Source organism: Schistocerca serialis, chromosome 1 (assembly GCF_023864345.2).
Source record: "Schistocerca serialis cubense isolate TAMUIC-IGC-003099 chromosome 1, iqSchSeri2.2, whole genome shotgun sequence".
Lineage (NCBI taxonomy): Eukaryota > Metazoa > Arthropoda > Insecta > Orthoptera > Acrididae > Schistocerca > Schistocerca serialis.
Genome location: NC_064638.1, coordinates 78453715 through 78464164, shown reverse-complemented (window position 1 = coordinate 78464164; position 10450 = coordinate 78453715).

Genomic DNA, 10450 nt, shown 5'->3' with positions numbered 1-10450 from the left:
CATGCCCCTCCACATCTGCATCCAGTGACGCCAAGCGGATGAGGATGTCACGTCGATCGGTCAGTACCGTTGGCCCTTCCAAGGCATGTTGGTTTCCCAACACTGCCACCCTCACTGTAAATTCTCTCTCTAAGTTATCCGCTTCCAATGCTCTAAAGGCGAAGTTGCACGAATCTTTCTTGCACGTACAAGCGAAGGAACATTGTGTCTGAAACTAGAAGTTATTATTACACCGAGGCAGAACGCTAAAGACGGAACGTACAAGAAAAATTCTTAACTCTTAAGGCGATAGCTGACGCTGGGAGTGGTCACTGTTCCTCTTCCGGCCCTTACCCTATGGGGAAGCGCTACGGGGGAGGGGAGCATACTTCCACGTCACCGATTTCCTGCATTTGCGCATGAGAATCCGTCCCCGCAGGTGGCGTCACACTCCCAGTAGAAGTTAGGATTCCAAGCAACGTTACCCGACCAATGCCAAGCATCGACGCCATTATAAAGGAAGCAGACTTCGCTCGCCGCAGATATCTCATAACGAACAAGATGAAGCTCGAGTTTTAACTCCGATTCGACGCGGTCTGAACACCCAGAAAATTTTATGTACAGTTGCGTACCGTCCGGTCGACACAGCCCACGCAGCGCAACTCCAACAAGCAGCACGCACTTCTGTGGCATTCTCGTCGGCATACATAGGTTTCATATTTTATACATAATGGTCATCACTTGGTGCCGCTGACCGCGACCGACCGCTGCGAGGAAGATCTTCAATGTTTGTGCCGCACGATAGCGGCTGAATCATCTAATGACATGACTGTGGTGTACACCAGTTCGCCGGGCAACTTTCCTGTTGATAACCCTTCTGGTCGTGATGTGACATTGTTCGTAAAGACTGCACTGTAGACAATGCTTCGGGGCAGTCGAGCCGAATCGCCCCGTTGACGATTCGAGGCACAGCCCGCTTCACTTGACTGCACGGAGAATGCAATTTTACTTCCACCTGGGTCACTGAGGACTGATTTCCTGTCGTTAAGAGTATATTGATAATGAAGTTTACGATTAATAAAATACTCTGCAGACAAGAATTGTGGGGAGGTGCCAAACTCCTTGAGAAGTCTAAACGTCTGTTACCGGTAACCAGGTTACCACAAATCTGCCTGCTGCCCAGAACAGTGTATAGGATCCTATTGCTCAAAAAGGGACTCCCACTATTTACGTGAACAAAAAATTGGGGAGGGGGGGGGGCAGTGGGAGGGGTCTGGCAAAATTTTACTAAGCATCGATCAAAATAGGAGGAAGCAATGAAAACCACTAGTTAATTTTTTAATTCAGAGTGATATACGTTATTATTATAAGTGATGGCCCGCGGTCTAGGGATAGTACCATTGACTCATAATCGTCCTCCGGCATAAGAAGTCACCCCTCAATCTAACAACGTCCTTGTCAAAGAGGGCAGAGGTGTAGACAGAGGTTCAGGACACTCTCTTGTCCTAGGGGTGAAAAAATTCCTCTAAAGGCGGAATAATCAGCAATGATCAACGGCATGAGGATGCAGAAGGCAATGGAAACCACCGCATTAAAGACACGTAACGTGTACCCAAAGGATATGTGACCTGTAATTGAAGAAGTGTCATGATGATCTCTCCATTGGCAAAAGATTCCGAAATAGTCTCCCATTCGGATCTTCGGGAGGGGACTGCCAAGGGGGAGGTTACCATGAGAAAAGACTGAATAATCAACGGAAGGATAACGTTCTACGAGTCGGGGCGTGGAATGTCAGAAGTTTGAACGCAGTGGGGAAAATCTGAAAAGGGAAATGCAAAGGCTCAATCTAGATATAGTAGGGGTGAGTGAAGTGAAGTGGAAAGAAGATTTCTGGTCAAATGAGTATAGGGTAATATCAACAGCAGCAGAAAACGGTATAACGGGAGTAGGGTTCAGTATGAATAGAAAGGTAGGGTTGTTCTTGTCAGAATCGACAGCAAACCAACACCTACAACGATAGTTCAGGTATACAAGTCGACATCGCAAGCTGAAGATGCAGAGATAGAAAAAGTGTATGAGGATATTAAATGGGTACTACAGTATGTAAAGGGATATGAGAATCTAATAGTCATGGGCGACGGAATGCAGTTGTAGTGGAGGGGGCACAAGAAAAGGTTACAGGAGAACATGGGCTTGGGACAAGGAATGAGAGAGGAGAAAGACTAATTGAGTTCTGTAACAAGTTTCAGCTACTAATAGTGAATACTCTGTTCAAGAATCACAAGAGGATGAGGTATACATGGGAAAAGCCGGATGATACGGAAATATTTCAGTTAGATTACATCACGGTCGGACAGAGATTCCGAAATCAGATACTGGACTGTAAGGCGTACCCAGGGGCAAACATAGACTCAGATCACAATATAGTAGCGATGAAGAGTAAGCTGAAGTTTAAGACATTCATCAGGAAGAATCAATACGCAAAGAAGGAATGACGAGATACGGTTGAAGTTCTCTAAGGCTGTAAATACAGCAATAAGGAATAGCTCAGTAGGCAGTACAGTTGAAGAGGAATGGAAATCTCTAAAAAGGGCCATTACAGAAGTTGGGAAGGAAAACAAAGGTACAACGAAGTCATGCGTAACAGAAGAAGTACTTCAATTGATCGACGAAAAGAGGAAGTACAAAAACGTTCCGGGAAACTCAGGAATGAAATAAATAGGAAGTGCAGGGAAACAAAGACGAAATGGCTGCAGAAAAATGTGAAGGCATCGGAAAAGAAATAATTGTGGGAAGGACAGACTCAGCACACAGGAAAGTCAAAACACCCTCAAGGACTGTGTTCAAAGGAAAAAAGGTATGATATGTGAATAGTGAGGGGCTGTACTGTTACTAATTCATTTCTCACGGTCATCGGCAATCAGATAGAGCTCAGGATCCCTGTCTATGCTCCCGACGGCATCACTCTGCATACAGTAACTGTGCTGAGTTTAGAGGTGAAGATTCATTTTAGAGTACAAGCATGCCCCACCGCTGAGTACTTACTCCTGTTGAACAACATCAGCAATTTGGGAGTGGTCGCATTGTGAGCCTGCGGGGAGTTGGATGGACGTATCGATGGGTACCTGCACATGTTGAGCAAAATATACCGGGGGTATTTCGCTCCTTTCAGCAGTGGTAAGTGGAACATTCCCACACCTGTAGACCAGCTCCCGGATGTCCGCCCGATACAGACACATGTCAAGATCGACGTATTTTGCGAGCAAACGTGGTCGACCGAAAGTCATACAGGGAAGAAATCTGGGCAAAAGTTTCACACACTAAGTCATCGATGACGATTAGTAACTGCCTGCTTCCATCAGGACTAAGATTATGTATGCATTTATCCAGACAGCCACCAACACTATGACACCACCAAGCACGGCTACTCTGGTGTCGTCATAAACTGGAGAGTGGAATGGTACACGTGTACGGTATGCACGAGGGAGGATTCGAACCTCCGCCGGGACCAGCCGCACACTCCATGATTGCAGCACCTTAGACCGCTCGGCTAATCCCGCGCGGCAAACCTGGGGAGCGGCGAATTCTGCAGTGTATTCGCCCATGATAGACAGGTCCCACCCCAGGCTTCATGGCGGTCACATTTGGTGTTTGTATGGGGTAAAGTAACCAGCTCCCACTACATTGTTCAGTTTTTTATCCCCGTGCTGCTGCCGTCCCTTCAACAGGAAGGTGATGTATCTTTTCAGCAGGACAAGGCAAGTCCTCATTGGCTGCTGCGCATGGTGTACAAGTCAGCAAGATCATCACATTTCTCGCCAATAAGACACGTAATGGATATAGTGATAATGTAACGTTCTCGTTCTCCAGAGCCTGTAAGAACCACAACAAAGGGTGACATCTTTATCATCGTTAGAATGCGAGAATACACGCCTTCGTTGCTGCCAGAGGGAGCTAGACTGTGTATTGACGCAACAATTTCGACAACTTTTACTGTGACTTTTGTATTTCATTTGGTCTGAATTTGTCGTCATCTATTCCTACAGTGATGAACTAGCTGTCACATTAGTTGTCAATTAAATAACCTTATCCTTGAGGTGTAGTGTCTAGGAATAGAGAATCTGCCTATTGGCCTGCATCCAGCATATTCTATGTGAAAAGGGTGAGCTGTTTTCCACAGGAGAGATATTTTCTGAAAAACTGCAGTTTCATAAAGAATATCCCTTGAAGGGAGCAGTGACATTATAACATCACGAAGCGGTGGTGATAAGTTCCTATGGGACCAAACTGCTGGTCCCTAGGCTTACACCCTACTTAATGTAACTTATACTAACTTACGCTAAGGGCAACACACACACCCACTCCCGAAAGAGGACTCCAACCTCCGACGGGGAGAGCCGCGCGAACCGTGGCAAGGAGCCTCTGACCGCGCGGCTACCCCGCGTGGACACATTACGAATAAGAAATGAAGATTATATGGAATGTTAACCGAAGATTTCGGCCTACATAAATACAGATAATGCTCTATCTCAAGCTCATACGATGTTAGTCTTATCGATCACATTCCTGTACCACCGAACGCTAACTCAGAGCCCCAAATTTCACTCATTGTTATCTACCAGATACACGCGATCTGCTCATCAATATCTCGTACCATACCTCTTCTTAGAGACCAGGAACGTGCGGAATATGTACCACAACCTGCATTTGTTAGGCTTGCTGGAAAGTGCACAGAACCGCCATTAGACAGGTAATCACGACATTCCGGCAGGTCAGTGTAAGTGTTATCACTCAGCAGGTGGCTAAAGCAGTCGCCTGAGTGGGGTAGCAATGTCTGCCGGCGGACATGATTGGTCCGTTGCCTTGGGGCTGAGCCGTTACACAGCCTAGGCGCTCCCTGGTGGCGTGCCAGCAGACTATCAAAACGGCCAGCAGCTACGGCCGCACGGAAACTCTTGCGTGTTCCGGCCCTCCTACTGCGTCTTTTCAGCTGTTTCCCAATACTATCAAAGAAGAGCAGCTTACAAGTGATTCCTTCTCCCTTCTCCAGTAAACAAGTATCATTACTAGTGTCTTCTGCCGTTGGATGTCCCTTAATGCATCATTGTTACTAACATCGACGTGAAGGGATTTATTCGCGACGTGAACGGATTTATTTTCAAATGGTTAATACTCAATGTTCTCTTGTTATTAATTAGTCATGTATGGATGCTGTTCATTTTTGGAACACAATCTACGACCAGCTTAGAGACAGAAGTGGTGACATTTTCTGCAGGACCTGACCATCATTTTGCAGGACAATGGTCAAGCACCTACAGTGCAAGCTGTTACTGATTTGTTTGACTGATGGGGCTCCTAAGTGCTATACCACCTACTGCACTCCCCTGACTTAAGCCCTCGTGAGTTCAACTCGATTACTAAACTGAAGGAAACACTTCACGGCATTCGCTTCAGAACTGCAACAAATTCGTCGGGCAATAGACCGCGCCGCTCGAACTGTCAACATAACTGGCACTGCTAAGAGTATTCTACGACTTCCCCATCTGTGGCAACGGGTTATACACAATGCTGGTGACTGCTTTGAAGGTCAGTAAAACTTTGAAACACTTATCAATTTTGTACGAGCTGTAAATAAATAGTTGCCACTATTAAAGCTCCAGCCCTCGTATATGTGGCTGTATGCATAATACATCCGTATATCATATACACATGGGTCGGAAATCAAACTAAGCATTATCAGGAGAGACATCAGGTTTTAATTTAGATACATGATCACCTCCATGTTTGTTTTAGGGCGCCCGTCCGTATGTACTGGCATTCTGATGCAGCTGAAGTCGTGTGATTCAAACTTTTTACATTGTCAGTCGTAAGTATCATATTGCGTAATCTTCATTTTTGTACGTTCATCCTACATATATTTTACGATAATTTATACTGAGTCTTTCATTTTCTATGTAGAGTTTAAAATAGAAGAAATGATTAAAATATGTCCCATGGCCCCCAAATAAAAATAAATGAATTACAGTGGAGGCATGAGAACGGCCCTATTCAATAAATGTTTGGTTGTTGCAAGAGATGGAACATACTAGATCTGTAGAAATTTTATAACTCAAAGCAACTTCGATCAGTTAGATTTAATTGCATGTATTTTACTGTAGAATAATGTACATGTACTTTAATGATTTATTTGTAGCAACAATTGTCACATGTGGCATAACTATCATAGTTCCACGTTATTCTCCTGGTGTTGACACTTTTTGTCCGAACCTGTAGACGCTGCAAATAATGAACTCTAAATGACAAGGTTTGTTAATTTATGGGAGTAATGTCACGTTTCCCTTGGTGAGGTTACTTGCACAATAGCCGATAAATACTCTCACTCTGTTAGTTATAACCCAACATCAGTGACAAAACCGGTCAGCAGTAGATGTCAGAGGCACTGCGATCCAATCGAGAAGATCAGTACCAGATTACGATCAACGCAATTTACTATTGCATTTATGGCCAAAGGAAACACGGTAGGGAAGAAAGAAACATAACAGAAAGAAACAACATGAGCAATAGAAAGTGACCAAAGCAAGGATATGAATCAAGATTTTAACGAAATCATCATTTACAACTGATCACTTTCTTACTAATTCTAAGAACAAAACTAGTTGATGGTGGGATATTTTAGACCGAACAGTACTCAGACGGAAGTCGACGTTGTCCCCATTGCTACGACCTACAGCAGACTACCCGATTGATGTGCACTCGCCGTGTCTCCGTGATGCCACATAGCATGTAGCTTCGTAAGGCGCCTGCTGCGTGTCCAGCATCACTCAGCCTAGAGAAGAGTGAGTCCACTTCCTAGAACTCTCTGAGCCCCAACTCTCGGTCCTGTTGAGTATTCCGTGTGCTCCTTCCGATACTTCGGCCTTTATTTTCTGATTACTATTAATCAACTTTTTGTCACCCACCTTTATTACTTACTTCCTGGCTTCCACTTCAGTCGAGGATGGGTATTCTTCATAACCAGATCTCTATTGCTTCCACTTTCCTCTGTTTCCTAAAAGCCCGCAATTCCAAATCGCAGTTTAAACACACGAAAGGAATGTTCTGATACATTTATTTTCTGTTTGTGTATGAGGGTGGTTATTTATTTGCAGATTTATCAGACGCCCTAAACGACACGTACCTAATTATTGCGTAATACTGAGCATGATGTTATAACTCAGTTTCGTTGCGTCAGAATCTCAGGGTGACATGTCATACCACATGCCGAAAGATTTCGTGACATGTTATAACTATATATATATTATGACACGGCAGTGTTCCTGAATAAAAGGCACAAACACGCAACCACTCCCGCCTGATGCAAGCAAGCTGCAAGTTACTGTGCCATTTTGTCTGCTGGCATTAAGAAATTATGCTATTGTTCCTAATAAACTCGAAGGCAAGATGTAATCCATTACTAGATGGGCATTCTGTTAGTAAAAGGGTGAATGGCTTTTCAGTCTTTCAGACCATGATGCACAAATTTTAACGCTAAAAGGCTTTTGTACTCAAACAAATGTCACATACAATTACAAACTATGTAGTAAAGCTAATCCAGCGACAAAAGAGAGTTTTTTAAACCTCCTTAATGAACAAGAGCTTCCTAAGCCGATGATATGGATGACAAATATAATGCTTTCCTTAACACATTTCTCATGTTCTTTGAGAGCTGCTTTCCATTAGAAAGTTCTAAACGGTGTACTAGCAGTAAAAGGCAGCTTGGGTCGCTGACTAGTGCGGTAAGGATATCATGTAGAACAAAGCGGGAATTACATCAAAATGTTAGAAGCAGTCACAATCAAGATACAGTAGCCCATTACAAACTGTACTGTAAGGTGCTTAACAATGTTATTAGGAAGCAAAGAGTATGTGGTACGCAAATAGAATAGCTAATACATACGATAAAATGAAAACCATGTGGTCAGTTATGAAGGAAGTGTCTGCAGTATGAGGTCGTCAGTATAAAGATAGTTTCTAGTAAAAAAAATATTTCTGTTGTTGATAAGTCAGATACATGTACAGTACTTAACAATGATTTTCTGAGCATTGCTGGTGAAGTAAATAAAAATTTAGTTTCTACAGGGAATCATATAACTCTCTTGGAAAATGCCTTTCCGAGACTGATGTCTGAAATACTCCTCTGTGATACTGACAAGGGGGAGATTGAGTCAATAATTAAATCACTGAAGACTAAGGACTCTCAGAGATATGATGTAGTGCCTAGCAGAATATTAAAGTACTGTGCTGCACATATTAGCCTTGTATTTAGCCATATTTGTAATTTTTCGTTAAGGAATGGCCAGTTTCCTGAACGATTAAAGTACTCAGTAGTAAAGCAGCTTTATAAAAAGGGAGAAATGGACAATTTAGACAATTTTAGACCTATTTCTATGCCATCAGAGTTAGCTAAAGTTGTTACAAATGCTGTGTGTGTAAATATAACTGATCATTCTACATCACATAATTTGCTATCAAAAGTACAATTCGGCTCTAGAAGTTGTTTAACAAATGGAAATGCTATAGTCTCTTTTCTCTGTGAGGTGCTGGGTGGGTTAAACAAAAATTTATAACGCTAGTCATATTTTTTGATTTAAGTAAGACATTTGATTCCATTGATCACAAAATATTTCTCCAGAAGTTGGACCATTATGGAAACCGGGGAGTAGCTCACAATTGGTTCACGTCTTACTTTAACAAAAGCAAAAGGTCATTCCTCAAAGTGTTGAGAATGGCTGTGATGTGAGGTCTGAGTGGGACATGGTCAAATGGGGGTTACTCCCTGGATCAGTGTTGGGGCTATTCCTATTCCTTATTTAAATAAACGTGCCTTCTAGTATTACAGGTAACTCTAAAATATTTATGTTTGCTGATGACACTAGCTTGGTAGTAAGAGATGTTGTTTGCAACATGGCTCCATTTCAAATAGTGCATTCATGACATAAGTTCATGGCTTGTAGAAAATAAACTAACGCTAAATCACAGTAAGACTCAGTTTTTACAGTTTCTAACACACAACTCAACAAAACCCGACATTTTAATTTCACAGAATGGGCATATGATTAATGAAACTGAAAAGTTCAAATTTCTAGCTGTTCAGAATGACAGGAAACTGTCGTGGAAAGCCCACATTCAGGATCTTTTTCAAAGACTTAATGCTGCCATTTTTACTGTTCGAACGCTATCTGAAGAAGTTATCGTTTGAGACGAAAATTAGTGTACATTGTTTATTTTGATTCAGTTATGTCGTATGGTATTATACTGTGAGATAACTCTTCCCATTCTAAGGTGATATTTTTGGCTCAGAAACGGGCGGTTCGGACAATAAGTGGTGTAAGTTCACGAACCTCTTGTCGACCCCTGTTCATTAGTCTGGGTATTATGACATTGGCCTCTCAATATATATATTCTGTACTGTCTTTTCTTGTTAACAATATCAGCTTAATCAGAAGAACTAGCAGCTTTCACTCAGTTCATATTCGTCAGAAATCCAGTTGGCGTTTGGATCGCGCTTCCTTACCTCTTATGCAGAAAGGTATGCAGTATACTGATGCATCCATTTTCAATAAGCTACCACAAGAATTTAAAATCTTAGCAGTAATCCACGCGCTTTCGAATCGAAACTGAAGAATTTCCTCATGGGTCACTCCTTCTATTCTGTTGAGAAGTTCCTTGAAAAATTAAGCTGATTCTTATGTTATATTATTGATTGCATTTACTTAAATTTATGGCTTGTCGTTTTTTGGGTTGACTTTTTTGGGATGCCAAGCAATCTTGGTCTTACATTTCAGCAATATAATGCCCAACCTTACACGTCGAGATTTTCGACTGCTTTTCTTCGCTAATGCCAGACCCTACTTGGTCAGAGAGGTTGATGGGTCTAATTAAGAAGTTTAGAAGCATTACGGGCAGGGCGCTGTAACCATCTCTGGATTTTGTCGACGCAGCGAGATAATTGGATAGACTTTGGCACGATAACACTCAGGAGAACGTCAAACAACTCTGTCAATCAATGTCAATATCAAGCCGAATAACTGCTTACCTAAGGGCCACAGGTGGACTAGCGCATCATTGACTTCCTCAAATTATAGAGCTCTGTCTCTTGGATAAATCATCCAGTTTTTCTGAAACTGTAATCATTTGTTGCCCGTACACATACATCACATGTGCCAATTTTCGGCCTATTCCGACAATTCCTTCGTGGTGCATCTTTTTTTATGTTAGAGTTTATACTACCTACCAATATCTGAGGTTAAGCATCTTTATTGTTAAGCATGATCAGATGGTTTACAGAGTTTTTTATAGAAAAGTATTGCGATTAACTGAATTCAAAACAATTTTGTCGAACTGATGAAATCTTCTCGAGTTATCAGCTGAGTGGCAGCATTCTGTTTATGGAAAGTTTCAACAAATTTCTTGCTCCTTGAAGTCAGGTGAA